Source organism: Palaemon carinicauda, chromosome 16, assembly GCF_036898095.1.
Source record: "Palaemon carinicauda isolate YSFRI2023 chromosome 16, ASM3689809v2, whole genome shotgun sequence".
Taxonomy (NCBI): domain Eukaryota; kingdom Metazoa; phylum Arthropoda; class Malacostraca; order Decapoda; family Palaemonidae; genus Palaemon; species Palaemon carinicauda.
In genome coordinates this window covers 126,288,599-126,306,863 of record NC_090740.1, presented here as the reverse complement: position 1 = coordinate 126,306,863, position 18,265 = coordinate 126,288,599, and the positions used below count along the sequence as shown (strand labels likewise).

General features: G+C 46.3%; 1 long non-coding RNA gene across 1 annotated transcript in view; it reads left to right on the top strand.

The window, feature by feature from the left end:
- Positions 1 to 13,609: 13,609 nt before the first annotated feature.
- Positions 13,610 to 18,265, top strand: part of LOC137655863 (uncharacterized) — a 67,076-nt gene continuing 62,420 nt past the window's right edge. The window contains exons 1-2 of the long non-coding RNA XR_011046889.1: positions 13,610 to 14,418; positions 14,780 to 14,871. This is a non-coding gene — a long non-coding RNA (uncharacterized lncRNA). The remainder of the gene's footprint in view (positions 14,419 to 14,779; positions 14,872 to 18,265) is intronic.

Below are 18,265 nucleotides of genomic sequence, written 5' to 3'. Positions count from 1 at the left end.
TAAATAATTGTATCCATTAGAGAGGAAGGGCTTACCTCTTAATGAAGACTTCCCCCACCTAAGGAAGTCTTCCACTTGAAATTTTTGTATCTGTGTAGGAATACACTACAAATTTGAAAAATAAAAAAATTCTTTGTTCCGTAACTGGAATACAAACCACGCTACTTAATAGGGGTATTACTTTCGGCGTAGCTGAAATGACGAGCCATTCATTTTTAACGAGGGTTAACTACCCACACCGCTAGTTAGCGGAGGTAGGGAGGGTAGCTTGCTACCGCTCCCCCTCTCACACCTGTGATTGAGCCCACTTTGCTTTTGGCTCGGATGGTGATTGGACGTTGCCGCTCTCATCCTTGCCAACAATTGGTAACCATTAATGCTTTTTGTTCTTTTCCTCTCTCTTAGACTGTGTACATGAAGTTGGCCTCTGCGACCATGTGCACCTGCCCTGGTCTCCCCGACCTCCTATGTAGAACATTCATGTCGGCAGTCGAGACTGATCCTCACGCCCTTTGTCCTTCTTGCAGGGGCCAACGGTGTGATAGTGTCAACAAGTGTAGGAAGTGGTCTTCCTCCCAGTGGGGAGCTATTCGCGACGGCGGAAGTAGTAGTCCAAGCGGGATGTTTCTCCTTCGAAGGAAGAAAAACCCATGGCCTCTTCTTCCTTAGCCCAAACCTCCTCCGAAGCTCCTACTCGGTTGGTCTCTTTCGAGAGACTGTCGAGTAGTAGCTTAGACGGAATTATTTCTGTCCAACCCCGGGTCTCGAGAGATGATGTTGCTTCCCCTAGCGAAGCAGCACCACCTCTTCCCCCGGTGGAGGCCTTGTCTTTAACTTCTGTTTTCCAGATTTGGTCCTCATTGGGGCTCACGGGTTTGCCCTCCAAGGAGGTTTTGCTTGATTACATCCGCATGGGTGCTTCTGTCAAGCAGTCGTCGTCACCGTCAGAGGTAGATCCCCTGACACTTGTCGACATTGTTGTGTCAGAGGTGTCTCATGCAGCGTCACCCATCTCCTCTGCCACACCAGACTCCGGTAGCTGACGGCTTAGTTTCCCCTGTTCCTGATCATCCTACGAGGGGGAAACTAAGTTCATCATCACTCTCCCCTGCTAGTGTTTCTCTCCATGGGGCTGTTCACTTACAGAGACGCCTCTTCGGAGGACTGCTGGCGGTCAGCTTGCTGATCCAACGGCCCCCAGAGGGCGCATCTGTCGAAAGGCTCACCTTCCTCTTCACCTTAGAGGCCTTCCTTCACCTGCGGTGAGGAGGCGCCTTTTTGTTTCAACGTCATCTATGCAGTCCCCCGCAGAAGAGCCTCTAGACCGATCGTCCATTACTGCATCGGCAACCAGTCTTGTGACTTCGGTCCTGGACCTTCCATCGCCGTTCCTTCATGGGCCTAACAAGGCTCCACTTAAGTGCACTATTGCGCACCAACGTACCGCGCACCACGCGCCCAACCTGACCAGCGCTCACTAGGAGCTCGTCAGGCCCCAACACTGCGGCACACAACCCATCTTGCTCGCCCTTACTTAGGGCAGCAACTTCTTACGCGCCAACAGGCACCTACATGCCCACTAGACCAAAGATCTCCCACCCGCCATGCACCCCCACATGCACACATGAGCCAGGGCTCTCCTGCGATCACGCGCTCTGCGCCTACGCGCCCACGATCTCCTACATGCCTGCGCCACCAGCTCGCCAGTACTGACCTGCGCGCCAACGTTCACTTAAGCGCCAGTTACCTGCGCGACAGTGCTCTCCCGCGCTCTAATGTGGCCCCACATTACGCTCTCCTGAGCGCCATCTTGCACACCAGTCAAAACCTGCGCGCCATCACTCTCCTGCACGTAAGTTGTAGGTGAGGCAACAACCCTGTTGCCCTCACCTGCGCGCCATCTTTTATCGGCGCCAGCGCTTACCTGCACGCCATCTTTCTCCTGCACGTACTCACAGAGATACGCGCACGCGTGCCATCTTTTACCGGCGCCAGCGCTTACCTGCGCGCCATCTTTCTCCTGCACGTACTCACAGAGATACGCGCGCCCTCGCTCTCCTAAAGACGCGCCCCCTCGCTCTCCTAAAGACACGCGCCCTCTCTCTCCTAAAGACGTGCGCCCCCTCTCTCCTAAAGACGCGCGCCCTCTCTCTCCTTAAGACGCGTGCCCTCTCTCTCCTTAAGACGCGCGCCAACATTCTCCCACGCTCAAGTGCGCCCATCATGATTCTACTGCGCGCCCGTACGCTCGGAGACATTCTCCTGCGCGCGTACTCGGAGACATACTCTTGCTCGCGCACGCCCCAATTCTTCGACAGGCGCGGGCAAACACTCCCGCGCGCACATCGTGATTCTCTTGCGCGCCCGCGCACATCGTGATTCTTCTGCGCGCCCGCGCACATCGTGATTCTCCTGCTCGCCCGCGCATATTCTCCCGCGTGCACACCTCTACTCGCCCTCGCGTGGGTGCCATTACTCGCCCGCGCCTGAGCTTGAGCACCATAAGGAAAGACGTCCGGCAAGGTGGCCATCGCCTCACTCCCCTCCCCGCAAGCGCATACCATCACGCATTGTGGGAGAAGGGAAACATGCAGAGAGGTTCAGGATCCCAAAGCTACTTCCTAAGGCGAACCCACCCATTCCAGTAACTCATCCCAGGGAACCTTCGGTCCCTCTCCCTTCAGGGGGTATGTCTGACAGTGCGTCTTGTCAGCCAACAGCCCTGGTTCAGTGCCCTGATCAGAGCCGTAACCCAGGCTTTCAAGCCTGTCCTTTCTGATCTAGGACATGGAACCATGGCTTCCTCTACCCCTTTGAAGAGGAAAAGGGGAGACCTAGACGCGGTCACTTCCCCGAGGGCGAAACTGACTCCACTCAGACCATCAAGGCAAGTTCCTCCAATTTCTCGAACTAACTCTACAATCCTTTCGGACGCAGATCTCCCGTCACCAAGGGAACCACACAAAGAGATTTTCCCCCATAGCACCAATGAAGGAAACCTCTTCGTGCCAAGAGTTCCTCACAGTCCGGGAATAGAAGAGACATGCAACATTCATCAATGTTGGAGGCTTACATCCTTCCCCGGAAGGAATCTAAAGACTCCAAATCATTGCCAAAGTCCTCCACTAGGGCTAGGATGGAGCTAGCCAGCCACTCAGGGAATGTCCGCGACTCTCCCCAAGAAGAGCCTTTGGGGCAGAAGGAGACTTTGCTGCAAGTCCTACAACAGGAGGAGACCAGCAGGAGTCGGAACATGCATTTTGGCAGGGTCTGACTCTAATGAGGGTTCTCAACGGGTTTTCTGACCCGGAGATCCCCCCTCGAGAGGGCAAAGTCATGGTCCTAGACTGCGTCTTTGGTACTCAAAAACCCTCCAAGACCAGTGCAGCCCTGCCCTAGTCTCAGGGGTAAAGAGTACCAGGGACAAGATTGCCCAGCAGCTGAGATGTCCTCCTCCAACCGTTTCGGTACCACGAACAAGCTCCTCCCACCTCCTCGCGTACAGCTGAGGAGGTACTTCGAGATCCTAGAGGAGCCTTGTTCAGCTCTTCCACTTCACCACTCACTGGAAGAGCTAACCAGGGGAGTCCCTCGTGAGAGACACTCCAACCGGCTGGTCTCGTTCTCGGCAGCCGAGATCTTCAACCAGGAGAAGTTCGCGAAGTGTGCTATGCAAGCTACTTTGTGGCTTGATATCTGGTTGGGGACCTTAGGTATCCTGATACGATCTGGGGATTTCTGCAAGGAACGTACCAGTAAAGCTATGGAAACCTTCCTTTTCTCAGGTACTCCCACGATCGAGTTTCTTGCCTACCAAGTCTCGAACTTGTGGGAAAATACCATCCTGAAACGTCGTCGGGATGCAGTAGCAGAGAGATTCCACCGGAAGGTCCCTAGCGCCGAGTTCAATAGGCTCAGACATTCCTCCATAGAGGGGTCTGTTCTGTTCGAGCCTAAGGATGTGGAACATGCTGCGGAGAGGTGGAGGAAGTCCCATCAAGACTTCCTCCTCCATAGGGCTTTTAACATCTAAGCCCTATAAACCTCCAGCACCACAGCAGTCCCGTCTAACCAAGACCACTACGACGACAACTGCAGCGAGAGACAACAGTGTCTAAGCCCTTAAAATAGTCTTCCAGGGGAGGTAAAAATCCTAGAGGGAGCAGCCAAGGCCGCAAACGCTAGGGTAGGCAGTCCCCCTGCTTTTCCACAGGTGGGGGGATGCCTACAGTGTTGGGCAAACTGGTGGAAGCAATTCGGGGCCGATTCCTGGACAATCTATGTGATCAGTCTAGGATATCGCGTCCCGTTCATAACTTCTCTACCTCCCCTGACGACGAATCCAGTGTCATTGAATTCCCCATGGGATCGGCAAGGGGGCAAGCCCTCCGGGCAGAAGTCCAGACCCTGTTGAAGAAGGGCGCTCTCCAAGAGGTCCTCGACGGATCCCCAGGCTTCTTCAGTCGACTTTCTTGTAAAGTAGACGTCTGGAGGCTGGAGACCAGTCATCAACCTCTCAGCTCTGAACAAGTTTGTCGAACATACTCCGTTCAGCATGGAGATGGCAGACACGGTCAGACTAGCAGTAAAACCGTAAGACTTCATGTGCACACTGGACCTAAAGCACGCATACTTCCAGATCCCAGTCCATCCGTCTTCAAGGAAGTACTTAAGATTCATCCTGGACAACAGAATATACCAGTTCAAGGTGCTGTGCTTTGAACTTTCCACAGCTCCACAAGTCTTCACCAGTGTTCACCCTAGTATCATCTTGGGCACACAGGATTGGCATCTGTCTCCTCCGTTATCTGGACAACTGGCTAATCCTAGCAGAGACTGTGTCAATCCTTCCTCAACTCGGAGACAAACTTCTGAGACTTTGCCAGGATCTGGGGTTCATGGTAAATCTTGAAGTCCCCTCTGCTTCCCACTCAAAGACGGGTATACTCAGGCATGATTATAGACACCATTCTCCACAAAGCCTTCCCATCAGACAACAGGATAGCAAGGCTAAGGAAGGTCGCAAGACCTTTTCTCAGACGAGAAGAACTTCCAGCCCAATCGTGGCTACGTCTCCTCGGTCACCTTTCATCGCTGGCCCATCTGGTTGCCAATGGTCGCCTCAGGATGATATCCCTCCAGTGGCGACTCAAGTCCCGGTGAAATCAAGAATACGACTCCCGGACATCCAGATCCCCGTTGGACCTGCGGAACTGATAGACCTCCAGTGGTGGGTGACAGGCGAGTATCTACGAAAGATTCAATCTTCTCGTCCTCCCCCCGGATTTGATGGTGTTTTCAGACGCTTCAAAAAAAAAAAAAAGGGTGGGGGGCCCACGTGCGGCACCACACGACCTCAGACCTCTGGTCAGAGTCGGAAAAGTACCTCCACATAACCTCCTAAAGATGGAGGCCGTCTTTCTGGCCTTTCAACAGTTCCAACAGTACCTGGCAAGTCACTCTGTGGTGGTGAAGAGCGACAACATCACAGTACATCAACAAACAAGGAGGTACTTTTTTGCAGCAACTATCCCATCTAGCAGTAAAGATACTGAGAAGGGCCGAAATCCACTCGATACCACTATCGGCACGCTTCATTCCAGTCAAAAGGAATGTGCTCGCCGACAACCTGAGCAGAGCATCTCGGATAGTGATTACCGAGTGGTCTTTGGTTCATCTAGTAGCCAACAAAGTCCTGACTTTGTGGGGGGGTCTCCGACTGTGGACCTCTTCGCAACGGCCCTGAACTTCAGGCTCCTGCTGTACTGTTCCTCAGTCCCAGACCCCAAGGCTCTCTGGTAAGATGCTTTCCAACAACAGTGGGACAACATCGACGTTTACGCCTTTACCCCGTTCTGTCTGGAGAGAAGGGTACTCAACAACACCAGACCATCCGTCAATCTTTCAATGACTCATAGCTCCGCTATGGCATCACGCAGAATGGTTCCGGGACCTTCTGCAATTCCTAACGGAGCTACCAAGAGAACTCCCTCCACGACACAATCTACTCAAACAACCACACGCTAACATCTTCCACAAAGCCGTAAGTTCAATACGACTTCACGTCTGGAGACTATCCAGCATCTCCTCTCTGAGAGAGGATTTTCGCAACAAGTTGCGATTAGGATGTCTGGACATCTGCGGAAGTCATCAGTAGCAGTCTACCTGGCAAAGTGGAAAGTCTTCTGTGGTTGGTGTCGTGGAAGGGGTATCTCTCGACTCGATGCCAGCAATATTATTATTATTATTACTAGCCAAGCTACAACCCTAGTTGGAAAAGCAAGATGCTATAAGCCCAAGGGCTCCAACAGGGAAAAATAGCCCAGTGAGGAAAGGAAATAAGGCAATAAATAAATGATGAGAAGAAATTAACAATATATTCTAAAAACAGTAACAGCATCAAAACAGATATGTCCTATATGAACTATTAACATCAACAACAGATAAGTCATATAACCTATAAAAAGACTCATGTCAGCCTGGTCAACATAAAAACATATGCTCCAACTTTGAACTTCTACTGATTCAACTACCCGGTTAGGAAGATCATTCCACAACTTGTAACAGCTGGAATAAAACTTCTAGAATACTGTGTAGTATTGAGCCTCATGATGGAAAAGGCCTGGCTATTAGAATTAACTGCCTACCTAATATTACGAACAGGATAGAATTGTCCAGGGAGATCTGAATGTAAAGGATGGTCAGAGTAATGAAAAATCTTATGCAACATGCATAAAGAACTAATTGAACGACGGTGCCAAAGATTAATATCTAGATCAGGAAAAAGAAATTTAATAGATCGTAAGTTTCTGTCCAACAAATTAAGATGAGAATCAGAAGCTGAACACCAGACAGGAGAACAATACTCAAAACAAGGTAGAATGAAAGAATTAAAACACTTCTTCAGAATAGATTGATCACCAAAAAAGACTTTTTCAATAAGCCAATTTTTTTGTGCAATTGAAGAAGACAGACCTAATGTGTTTCTCAAAAATAAATTTGCTGTCGAGAATCACACCTAAAATTTTAAGTCATACAAATTTAAAGAAACATTATCAATACTGAGATCCGGACGTTGAGGAGCCACCGTCACCGTCCTTGACCTACTTACAATCATACTTTGAGTTTTGTTAGGATACAACTTCATACCCCATAATTTGCACCATGCACTAATTTTAGCTAGATCTCTGTTAAGGGATTCACCAACCCCATATCTACATTCAGGGGATGGAATTGATGCAGAGAGAGTAGCATCATTTGCATATGCAACAAGCTTGTTTTCTAGGCCAAACCACATTTCATGTGTATATAGTATGAAAAGTAATGGGCCAAGAACACTACCCTGTGGAACACCGGATATCACATTCCTATACTCACTATGGTGCCCATCAACAACTCCTCTTTGAGATCTATTACCTAAAAAATCAATAATAATGCTAAGAAACGATCCACCCACTCCCATCTGTTTGTTTGAAAACAAGGGCCTCATGATTAACACAGTCAAAGGCAGCAATAAAATCAAGGCCAATCATACGAACTTCCTGACCACAATTAAAGGATTTCTGTACAGCTTTGGAGATTGTAAGAAGGGCATTACATTCTCCAAGGCCTTTACGAAAACCAAATTGCAAACTAGGGAGTAGATGATTACCTTCAGCAAACCTATTCAGACTTTTTGCCAGAAGACATTCAAAAACTGTAGATAATATGGGAGTTATGGAAATTGGGCAGTAATCAGTGGGACTTCAGCTACCACAAACAAATGCCCGGTACTGAAATAAACTGTCAAAACAAACTATGGTACTTAACATTGGTAAAGGTGAAGTAGCAGCGTCTGTCATGTTGAATTAACGACAATCACTTGCGAAAACACCGAGCAAAACAATTTACGACTTAGCGGGCAAGTCCAAAACAGAATGATGACCTGGAGGGCGCGCGTAGTAGGTGTCGGTGGGGTAGTCCAACTGTGTTCTCTAGGGCCTGTCACGGCCCTCCCCTTTGATGAAGGGATTATCTAAATGGAAGACAGCCTGTGAATAGTGGTTTTCACATGCCCCTGTTGTATACACGACACCCACAAGGTGATCGCGCGAGGGTAGTAACCTCTGCATTCCATGCTTTTATCTTTCTCTAGTATATTTGGAAGATTTATATTAGAAAAGTGTAAAGAAGGACTTCTTTCACCGGGCGTCACAGGTCTCTTCCCAGAAATAGATTTTTCCTTCGTCAAAATCCCTTTTACATAGAGGAGTAACATTACCAATTCTCCAACAAGTGCTAAAAGCTCCTCTTCTTGCTAACTTGCATAAAATAACAGATAACTTTGGAGCTAAGAAATCTGCTGTCTATAAAAAACAAAGGAAAAATACCATTTGGGTCTACACCTCCATAAGCATCAAGGTCCATCAACAGAGCTTTAATCTCACGAGATCGAAAAGCTAAACTAGTTAGTTTAGCCTCAGGAAAACAGGAATGAGGAAGCTAAAGTTTTTCATTACTCTGTTTACTTTCAAAAACATCAGCCAAAAGGGTTGCCTTGTCCTTTGGACAATGAGTGGCTGAGCCATCTGGTTCAAGTAAAGGAGGAACTGTTGCATCTACACCAAAGAGTGCAGATTTAAGGGTAGTCCACCATTTATGTTACCGAGCTGTACCAGAAAGGGTTTCTTTTATGGTTAAATTGTACTCCTTTTCAGCTGAGGCATAAATTCTCTGAGCAAAAGCTCGAAGCTGAGTATAGTTGTTCCAGGTCAAATCTGATCTGTTACCCTTCCGAAGATGATAGGCCTCCTGCTTCTCCAAATAAGCACATCCACAATCATCATTGAACCACGGTTTGTCCTTCACTCTGTACCTTAGCACACGAGAAGGGATACGCCTATCAATTATGTTGACTAGATTCTCATTCAAAGGGACAACAGGATCTACATTACTATATAATTGTGACCAATTCAAGCACAAAAGATCATGCAAAATCCCATTCCAGTCTGCTTGGGATTTCATATAAATTTTACAAGAGTATGATATATCAGGGACAGGCTGCTCAGTCTTCACTACTAATGAAATCATGGCATGATCAGATGTCCCGACTGGAGAACCAACCTTACTAGTTATAACGCCAGGGGAGTCAGTGTATACGAGGTCCAAGCAATTACCAGACCTGTGAGTAGCTTCATTTATGATTTGCTCACAGCCTGATTCAGAGGCAAAGTCTAAAGCTCTTAAGCCATGGCGATCGGTAGGAGAGATAGAACTTAACCACTCTGTATGGTGAGCATTAAAATCACCAACAAAGACAAAAGAAGCCTTTCTATCATCATCTTGTATCCTACCCATAATGGTAAGAAGACAATCGAAGATAGAATCATCCATGTCTGGATTTCGGTATATCGAACACAAAAGTTATGCCTGCCACAAACTTTTATTACCTGAATCTCATGACATCCACATTGATAACAGGACTTATGAGTAGCAGGGTACTCGGTCCTAATATACACCGCCATTCCCCTGGCCCTTGGGATGGCATCACTTTTCAACATTATTGGCTTCTTAAAACCAGTTATAAGGAGCTCAGATGAGTGCCTCATATTAGAAACCAAAGTTTCTGAGCACAAAAGAATATCATACTGTCTGGACGCAATTGCAAGGTCTTGGATATTTGCATGAAGACCGCGAATATTGCAATAGATAAGACGACATTAACGAAATCTAGGACGTACTGGTCCTGGATTTCGCTCAATGTCTCCAGACAGCATGAGAATTAATAGTGTACCAACCGTGTGTCACATGATCGTACATAAATTATTTTGTATATATTATGCTTGTATCTGTGCTCTTCCCTCGCTCTAAAAAGAACCAGAATAAACATGTCTGCGTGTTTCCTCTCTAACATTGTCTGTTTCTCGAACATGAAAATTCCTGTTGCCTTGAGGTTTTGTATATAAAGGAGAGTGTTCTTTAATAAAGTTACTCAGTTGATTGCTTCCTGCCTTTGAATCACAAGCTTTCTCTTGGCATCGTCACATTGGTGTGAGAGAAAGGTTGTGACTCAAAGGCAGGAAGCAATCAACCGAGTAACTTTATTAAAGAACACTCTCCTTTATATACAAAACCTCAAGGCAACAGGAATTTTCATGTTCGAGAAACAGACAATGTTAGAGAGGAAACTCGCAGACATGTTTATTCTGGTTCTTTTTAGTGCGAGGGAAGAGCGCAGAATCAAGCATAATATATACAAAATAATTCATGTACGATCGTGTGACACACAGTTGGTACAATAGAAATAAAAAAGACATCATACTTAAAAACTAGATTAACAAGAATTACTGTATAACAAAAACAATATGTACAGAATTATAAATAAAGTTCCTCATGTATTTGCATGAAGAAATACGCTTATCAGTCTCTGCAGTGAAAGGCTATCGCTCAGCCTTAAGCCTCCCCTTCAGACTGAAAGGAATGACTTTTCTTCATCGCTAGAACTTTTTCTACTCATACGGAGTTTTGAACTTACCTGCCCCCAGTCGGAAATGAGACCTCCCCCATGGAATGTGGTTAGAGTTCTCAGGTCTCTTAAGAGACCTCCCTATGAACCATTACGCCAGGCAACAAATCGTCACCTGACTTGGAAGACGGTGTTCCTGCTAGCTTTGCCCTTGGCCAAGCGAGTTGGCGAACTTCATGGTCTCATATGACATCGCCCATTCAAGGGGATGGGGAGAGGTAACGTTCAGCTTCGTCCCTGAGTTTATTGCTAAGACTCAGAACCCGGGAGTAGCGGATCCTCAATTCGACTCCTTCCGGATTTCTAGTCTCCGTACTGTAACAGATGACCCGGACCATCTCTTACTATGCCCAGTAAGGAGTTTGAGGCTGTACCTCAAGAGAACAGCCGCAGCCCATCCTCGTGTGCCAGCACTATTCGTCAGCACAGGAAGGACTAAGAGGAGGGTCACCAAGAACACCATCTCAGCTTGGATTCGCAAGGTCATTGACCTTGCACTGAATCCAGACACTCCTCCGTGATGTCGCCCTAGAGCACGTGATGTCAGGGGCATAGCTACGTCCCTTGCCTTCAAAAGAAATTATTCAGTGACGCAGGTTCTTCAAGCTGGGGTGTGGCAACGTCAGAACGTGTTCACATCCTAATCCCTGCAAGACGTGACCCACAGGAGACTCGATACGTTTTCCATCGGTCCTGTGGTGGCTGCACAACAGCAGGTTTAAAACCTCAAGCTCCTTATTGGGAAAATAGCAGAAGGTTGAGGGCATTGTTACCCGGTTTTAGTCTGCATGAATGAAAAGGTTTGACTGGCCCTTATTCTTTTCTTCTTCATCCCTTTTCTTGGGGAAAGCAGCATCCTTGGTTCTCTGCATAGCTGACCTCAAACCACTGCAGGTAAACCATGCTCTCTTGTGTTCCTATTATTAAGATTAATACTGTTACATCCCCATACCCTGACAAGGTGGTATTGGGAAAGTCTTAGTGCACAGTTTTCCATCCAAAGAACTTTGGAACAACTTTCTAGGACGAGTCACACTTCTACATGCCTTCACACACAGCTTGCGTAGGCCGCAGACCTTGCTTAGCAAGGTTTTAGCGAGGTACGGGGCCACCTTATTTCTTGAGTGCTAACATTCGGATAAGGAGCCCTCGGGCAAAGCCAAAAAAACAGACTGGCTGGGACGTCCACCCTTCCTAATGGGTGAATCACCCGTATTTAATAGCGTGGTTTGTATTCCAGTTACGGAACAAACGACAAATTCGTAGATTCTTTGTATTTTTCCTCACTATACAAACCTTAGCTATTTAACCAAACTTGCCTGCCATCCTTATCCCCCTTGAAATCCTACCTCCAAGCAAAGTGAGCTCAATCACAGGTGTGTGAGGGGGAGCGGTAGCAAGCTACCCTCCCTACCCCTGCTAACTAGCGGTGTGGGTAGTTAACCCTCGTTAAATTTTAATGGCTCGTCATTTCAGCTACGCCGAAAGTAATACCCCTATTAAATAGCTAAGGTTTGTATGGTTAGGAAAAATACAAATTATCCAAGAATTTGTCATATTTTTCCTAGCCTGAGTCATTCAATCAAAGGCCCCTCCTCAACTGCCCCACAAGTCTTTGACCAGAAAAGTGAATTGCATCATGTGAACCATGCACTGTAGTTGTCTAGCAACTGTTTGAGGCAATCGAACCCTTTTTTTTTTTTTTTTTATCTCTGGTCGTAGAGAACGAAACTAGGAGTAATCCATTTAAATAACTGGTTTTTATAGCCATGAAAAATACAAATAGTGTTTAAAGAAATTTAGCATTTTGTTCCAAAATGTGTTTATGAAAATATTTTATCTTCACTTGAGTACTTTTTTTATATTACGAAAGCACTTCCTGCCCCATAAGCCATCATTTTCTAACTTTCAAAGCCTACCTACTTAATTTTCTTCAAAAATTCTAAGGAAAGCTATTTATTTTGGTATTCCATTTAATTCACCTTTTTCTCTTATGTAGGGAATAAACTCTTCTCTATATAAGGTACAGTATGGTATTTGCAGTGATAACTGTACAATGCTGCATGTCTCTCTTGAGATGTTCCAATTTCTTTGTCTACCCAATTTTTTATTTACAGTAAACCTTATGTTTGTGGTGGAGGCGGCATAAATTGTTATACAATGAATAGTAAGCCTAAAAGCATATTTATCTATAAAAATACACACAAAAAAATATATCAAGTTGGCCAGTCTTGCTTGTGTGTCGTTTGGTAGGCAACATATAGCCTATGCTATTCTGAGGGGGTGGGTGGGGAGGGAATTTTTTTTTTTTGAGGGAAAGGCTCCCCACTTGTTAGTTAACAACCCTTATGGGTGATGACTATGTCTTTATGATTCCCAGTGGTAACTTGGCGTTAAAAGCCTACATTTGTGTGTCCTTAAGTCAATCCAATCAATCTTTAAAAAAAAATATTTTGAAGCCCGATTTCTCAAGATGTGTAGTTTTTGGGGAAAAATAAATCTTTTTCAGTTTTTGGCTGATTTTTGGTCCTTCAAACATGAAATTTTAAGCTATTTTATTGCCCAAATTTGGTGCTTAAAAGCTAGCCTACTATTAGCAAAAAAAAAAAAAAAAAAAAAAAAAAATGAATAGTGACCTTCAAATTTAATGTGGTACTGGAGATATATAAAAGTATACCGTACAAGTAAAAATTCAAAGTGCTAAGAGAATTTCTAATTTATAACTTTTTGTCTAGAAAATATTTTTCAACTTTTTTTTTTTTTTTCAGTTGAAAGACAGAGTAAATAGTTGAATAATATTTAAGGGGTCCAGTTGCACACCTTAGATTAATCATATACAAAAATTTTGCCCAACATTTTATTTCATTTTTTTTTTTATTAGGAATTGAAATGTATAAAAAAAAAATTTTGGTAAAGGGAATGAGAAGTCTATGCCTCACGTTTTTTCAAAGTAAAACCAAGTAAAATTTCTAAATGGTTAATAGTAAAATGTTTTGTCATAATTTTAATAAAATTGAATATAAAAAATTGAATACTTACTCCTAGCTATAATTACAGTATAGGTTTTTTTCCTAACAAGAAACTAATGTGAATTATTTTCTTTCCAGATCATTCTTTGCTTTTAGACCTAAATGATGGTTACCCTTAAGTCATTTCAACACATTCTTTAAGTTGGTTCAATACAACTCAAGTTATCTACGTGAATCAGTTCGTTTCAAATTCCAAGTTATTCAAAGTGTCGGTCAAACCTAACAAGTTACTTCGGTAAAAATAGAGAGTTCAATACAGTACTGTAGTTTTACTAATGACGTCACCGCATTTGACAAAGTAATCTCCCCTTTAGAAGAAATTAACTTTAGATAGAGCCCTTAAAGTTGATAAACTCAAGTTTTAATGCAAAAGGTAATAATGTACTTTTAAAAAGTATGATTTCAATCTTAACTTTTTCTACTCGGGCTACCTCTTCATAAATTAGAACTATAAAATGTAATGTTTTTTTTTTTTCTCAGTAAGTTCAGTTTCTGAAATGAAGAAGTTGATTGGCTTTACAAACGTTGATTCCCTCAGGATAAGCTGTGATTAATTTATTCAAGTCCGGTATTTATAGAAAATCTAAAAATTACCCATGTAAATAAAGATTTCATTCTAGTTTAAGGAATAAGTTTCCATATATTATCACAAGCTCCTATGATATGACTTAATTATATTTTTAAAGAGAAATCGAAGTATCGAGTCAAGTTATAAAAGCATTGCTACAAATGAGTTTGGGTTATATTGAATCAATTTTGTGTATTGAAACGACTTAAGAGATTTGCTGAACACAAGACAACGAATCGATCTTAGCGACACAAAATTATAGATGTGGAGGATTTAAAGTTGAAGCCAGAATACGTCTCTATGAAATGGATGCTGGAGTAAGTTTATGAATCTGGAATGCATATTATTTGTTTTTTATTATCTTAAATACAAATATCATTTTAATGACTATTAATACATGTGTAACATTGAAGGTTTTACACATAGGTCGTATATACATGTAAAACCCTTGAAGGGAATTTTTAAATAGCTTATTCAAGGCTTAATGCTCCACTACTTCCTACTTGAAAGGTCTAATTGAATAGTTTGAAGACATCCCTTCAAGAATATAGCAGTCTAAAGAATGCTAAGCTCATTTTGAAAAGACTGCTAATATTACCAAATTGTTTGTATGTTTATCAAAATGAAATTAGCTCAAAGATAGCTATTTAAAATGATGGACTTTCAAAACCTTTGCAGATATATGGGACATCTCCGTCATCCGATGCAGTCAGCGAATGCCCTAGGAACAAGTCTTAAGATTCTTTTTCAGTCTCGCCATGAATTCTAAGGTAAATCATACATAGAGGAATATGTAATTCTTTTGAGACTTTAAATTCACTGCTTTAAAGAGATATGACATTTTCATTTAACTTATAATACTGTATAGATAAGTATTTGGTAAAATGTAAAAATTAGTAATGTCATCAAGATTTGGTTATGTTATAAATAGTTAAATAAGGATTTGTTCCGTAACCGAAATACAAACCACGCTATTTAATACGAGTACAGTATTACTTTCGGCGTAGTTGAAATGACGAGCCATTAGAATTTTAACGAGGGTTTACTACCCCCTCGCTAGTTAGCGAGGGGGTAGGGAGGGGTAGCTAGCTACCCCTCCCCCCTCACACACCTATGACTAGCTCACTTTGCTTTTGGCTTGGGTGATGAACAGACGTGTTTGCTCCCACCCTCGTTTATTGACAGCCTTTGATCTTGTTTTGCTTTTTCTTTTCAGTGTGCTTGGAAGTTGGCCTCTACTATGCGGAAGTGTCCTGGATTCCTGACCGCCCTTGTATTACATATATGTCGGCGGTCGAAATGGACCCTCACACCTTATGTCCTTTTTGCAGGGGCCAACGGTGTGACAGAGATAAAGTGTGTAGGGAGTGGTCTACTTCCCAGTGGGAGAGGTTTTCCCGGCGCCGGAAGAAGAAGTCCAAACGGGATATTTCTCCTTCAAGGGTTTCCTTGAAGAAGGAAATTTACTAGGACTCTTCTTCTATAGCCCGAACCTCCTCTGAAGCTCCCACTCGATCGGTCTCTCCCGAGAGGCCGTCAAGTGTTAGTGTAGGCCGTACTTATGTTGACTGATCTCGGGGTTCGGGAGAGGGAATTGCCTCCCATAGCGAGGCAGCTCCTCCTCCTCCCCCGGGGAGGATATTTCTGATAACAATGTTGCTATTGATGATTTGTTACAGCTTTGGGCTTTCTTTTGGGCTTAAGGGTTCGCCCTCCAAGGAAGCCCTGTTTGACATAATCAGGTTGGGGTCTGCTGTCAAACAGTTGCCAGCAGTAGCAGAGGTTGATCCTCTGTCTATTGTCGACGTTGTTGTGGCAGGGGCTTCCGACGAGTTAGGTCAAACCCCTGCTTTGGTTCCTGATGCAGCTGAAGGCTTAGTTCCCCCCTCTGAACATCCTTCGAGGGAGGAGCTAAGTTCAACGGTCTCTCCTACAGGTGATTCTCCCCCTCGGGAGAGTTCACTGACAGAGACTCCTCTTCGGAGGACTGATGATATTCTGCCTGCCGCCCCCAGAGGACGTATCAGACGGAAGGCTCGCCCTCCTCTTCGCCGTAGAAGCCTTCCTTCTCGCCACAAGGGAGTTAGGAGGCGCCTCTTCGGTTCTTCACCTTCGCAGTCCCCCGCAGAGGATCCTCCCCGCCGTGCACCGACCGTTTCAGTTGCATCCCTGGACACCTCTGCTGATCGTTCACGATCTCCTTCGCCTGCCAGACTTTCGGACCTGCCGTCTCCGTTCCTGGCTGCCGACGCGCTGTGGGCGCCCATGCACCCTGTTATCCAACGGGCATCGGTCCCTTCGGGGCAAAAGGGGCTTTCTCACATTGTCAGGAAGTCCTTTAAGCGCCAGGTATCCCATGCGCGCCAACGTTCTCCTGCGCGCTCGCCTACTGTGAACTCTTCTCACCGTAGACCTTCACCTTCAGAGACAACGCCCCTGCGACCTCCTGCAGTTGAGACTACGCACCAGCGCTCTCCTGCTCGCCAGCGTTCTCCTGTACGCCAGCGATCTTCTCCTCGCCAGCGATCTTTTCGCCAGCGCACAACTGCGCGCCCACGATCTCCTGCTTACCAGTGCTCTTCACCTGCTTGCCAGCGTTCACCTGCGCGCCCACGATCTCCAGATCCGGGCGCAAGAGGGAAGAACCTTGCTTCTCCTTCCCTTCAGCGATCTACTCGCTGTCGGACCTCGCCTACGCGCCATCGCGCGCAGTCACCAGTTCCTGCTGTGCGCCCTCCTGCGCGCCCACGCATTGGGTAATTCCCCTGCACGTGCGCATTCTCCTAGAGCCCGTCGAGATCCTGCGCGCCCGTGCGAACAATTGCCTCCACGGGCGCAAGCGCTTGCACACCCTTTTGCGCTTCCTCTTCCTTCACCAGATCGTGCAACCGCGCGCCACCGGTCTCCTGATCGCCCGAGCGCTCCATTGCCTGTGCGCCATCGCTCGCCAACACGCCCACTCGCGCTCTCATAGATCGCCCGCGCGCCCCCTCGCCTGTGCGCAGTCGCTCACCTACGCGCCCTGTTCACCATCGCTCGCCAACGCTTGCCGGGCGCCCTCCCCATCATCTCCGCGCGAACCAGGCAAGATCCTATCTCACGAGCGCCAGCGCGAACCTCATAGGGAGGCACAACGCGAGCCACCGCGCAAGCCTACAGGAACGAGAGCTGCCAGGACGTCATCCTCCACCCCCCCACCGCGCTCACAGGAGGGAAGGGAGTCTCCAGATAGGTCCAGGAACCAACCTTCTTCTTCTTTTCCTTTTCAGGCAGGCCCAGTTGTCGTTTCTACTCCGAAGGATCGCCCGATCCCCTTCCCTACAGAGGGAGTCTCTGACAGCACAGCTGTCAGTAAGCAGCCATGGTTCGGGTCCCTCATCAGAGCTGTCGTGCAGGCTGTCAAACCTGCCTTCGCTGAGATGGGCCTCAAATCAATGGTGGCTCCGACCCCACTGAAGAGGAAGAGAGGAGTAGAAGTCGTGGTAACTTCTCCAAGGGTCAAGCTGGCTCATCGGACATCCTTGAGGAAGGCCCCCACCCCCCCACAGACTTTCTCTCCCTCTCCTGTGGACGAGGATTTTCCGTCCTCGGGAATCTTCCGAGGTGAGGCGTTCTCCCATCGCACCAATGGGAGAAACCCCGCCTCGCACAGGAGAAACGTCCCGGGTTGGGGCGTAGAAGAGCCCTCAGACGTTGTCGTTGGAGTCCTGTATTCCTCCCAGGAGGGAACCTAAGGACTCCAAGACAGTCCCCAAGTCATCTTCAAGAATTCGCCCAGAGCCAACAAGACCCGCAGAGAACGTCCACGTGTCCCCCCAAGAAGAGCCTTTGGGGATGGGAAACTTTGCTGCCAGTTCTCCAGGAGGGGAGCCACAGGAGTCAGAGCATGCCTTTTGGTAGGTTCTGACCCTGATGAGGCATCTCAACAGGTTTCCTGATCCTGAGATTCCTCCTCGAGAGGGCAAGGACACGGTCCTGGACCGAGTCTTTGGCACTCGGAAGCCCGCTAAGGCCAGTGCAGCTTTGCCCTGGTCCCAAGGGGTGAAGAGGGCCAGCTCTCCGAGCTCGCCTCCTCCAGCTGTTCCACTGCTGGCAACAAGCTCCTCCCTCCTCCTCATATCCACTAGAGGAGGTACTTTGAGATCATGGAGGAGTCTTGTTTAG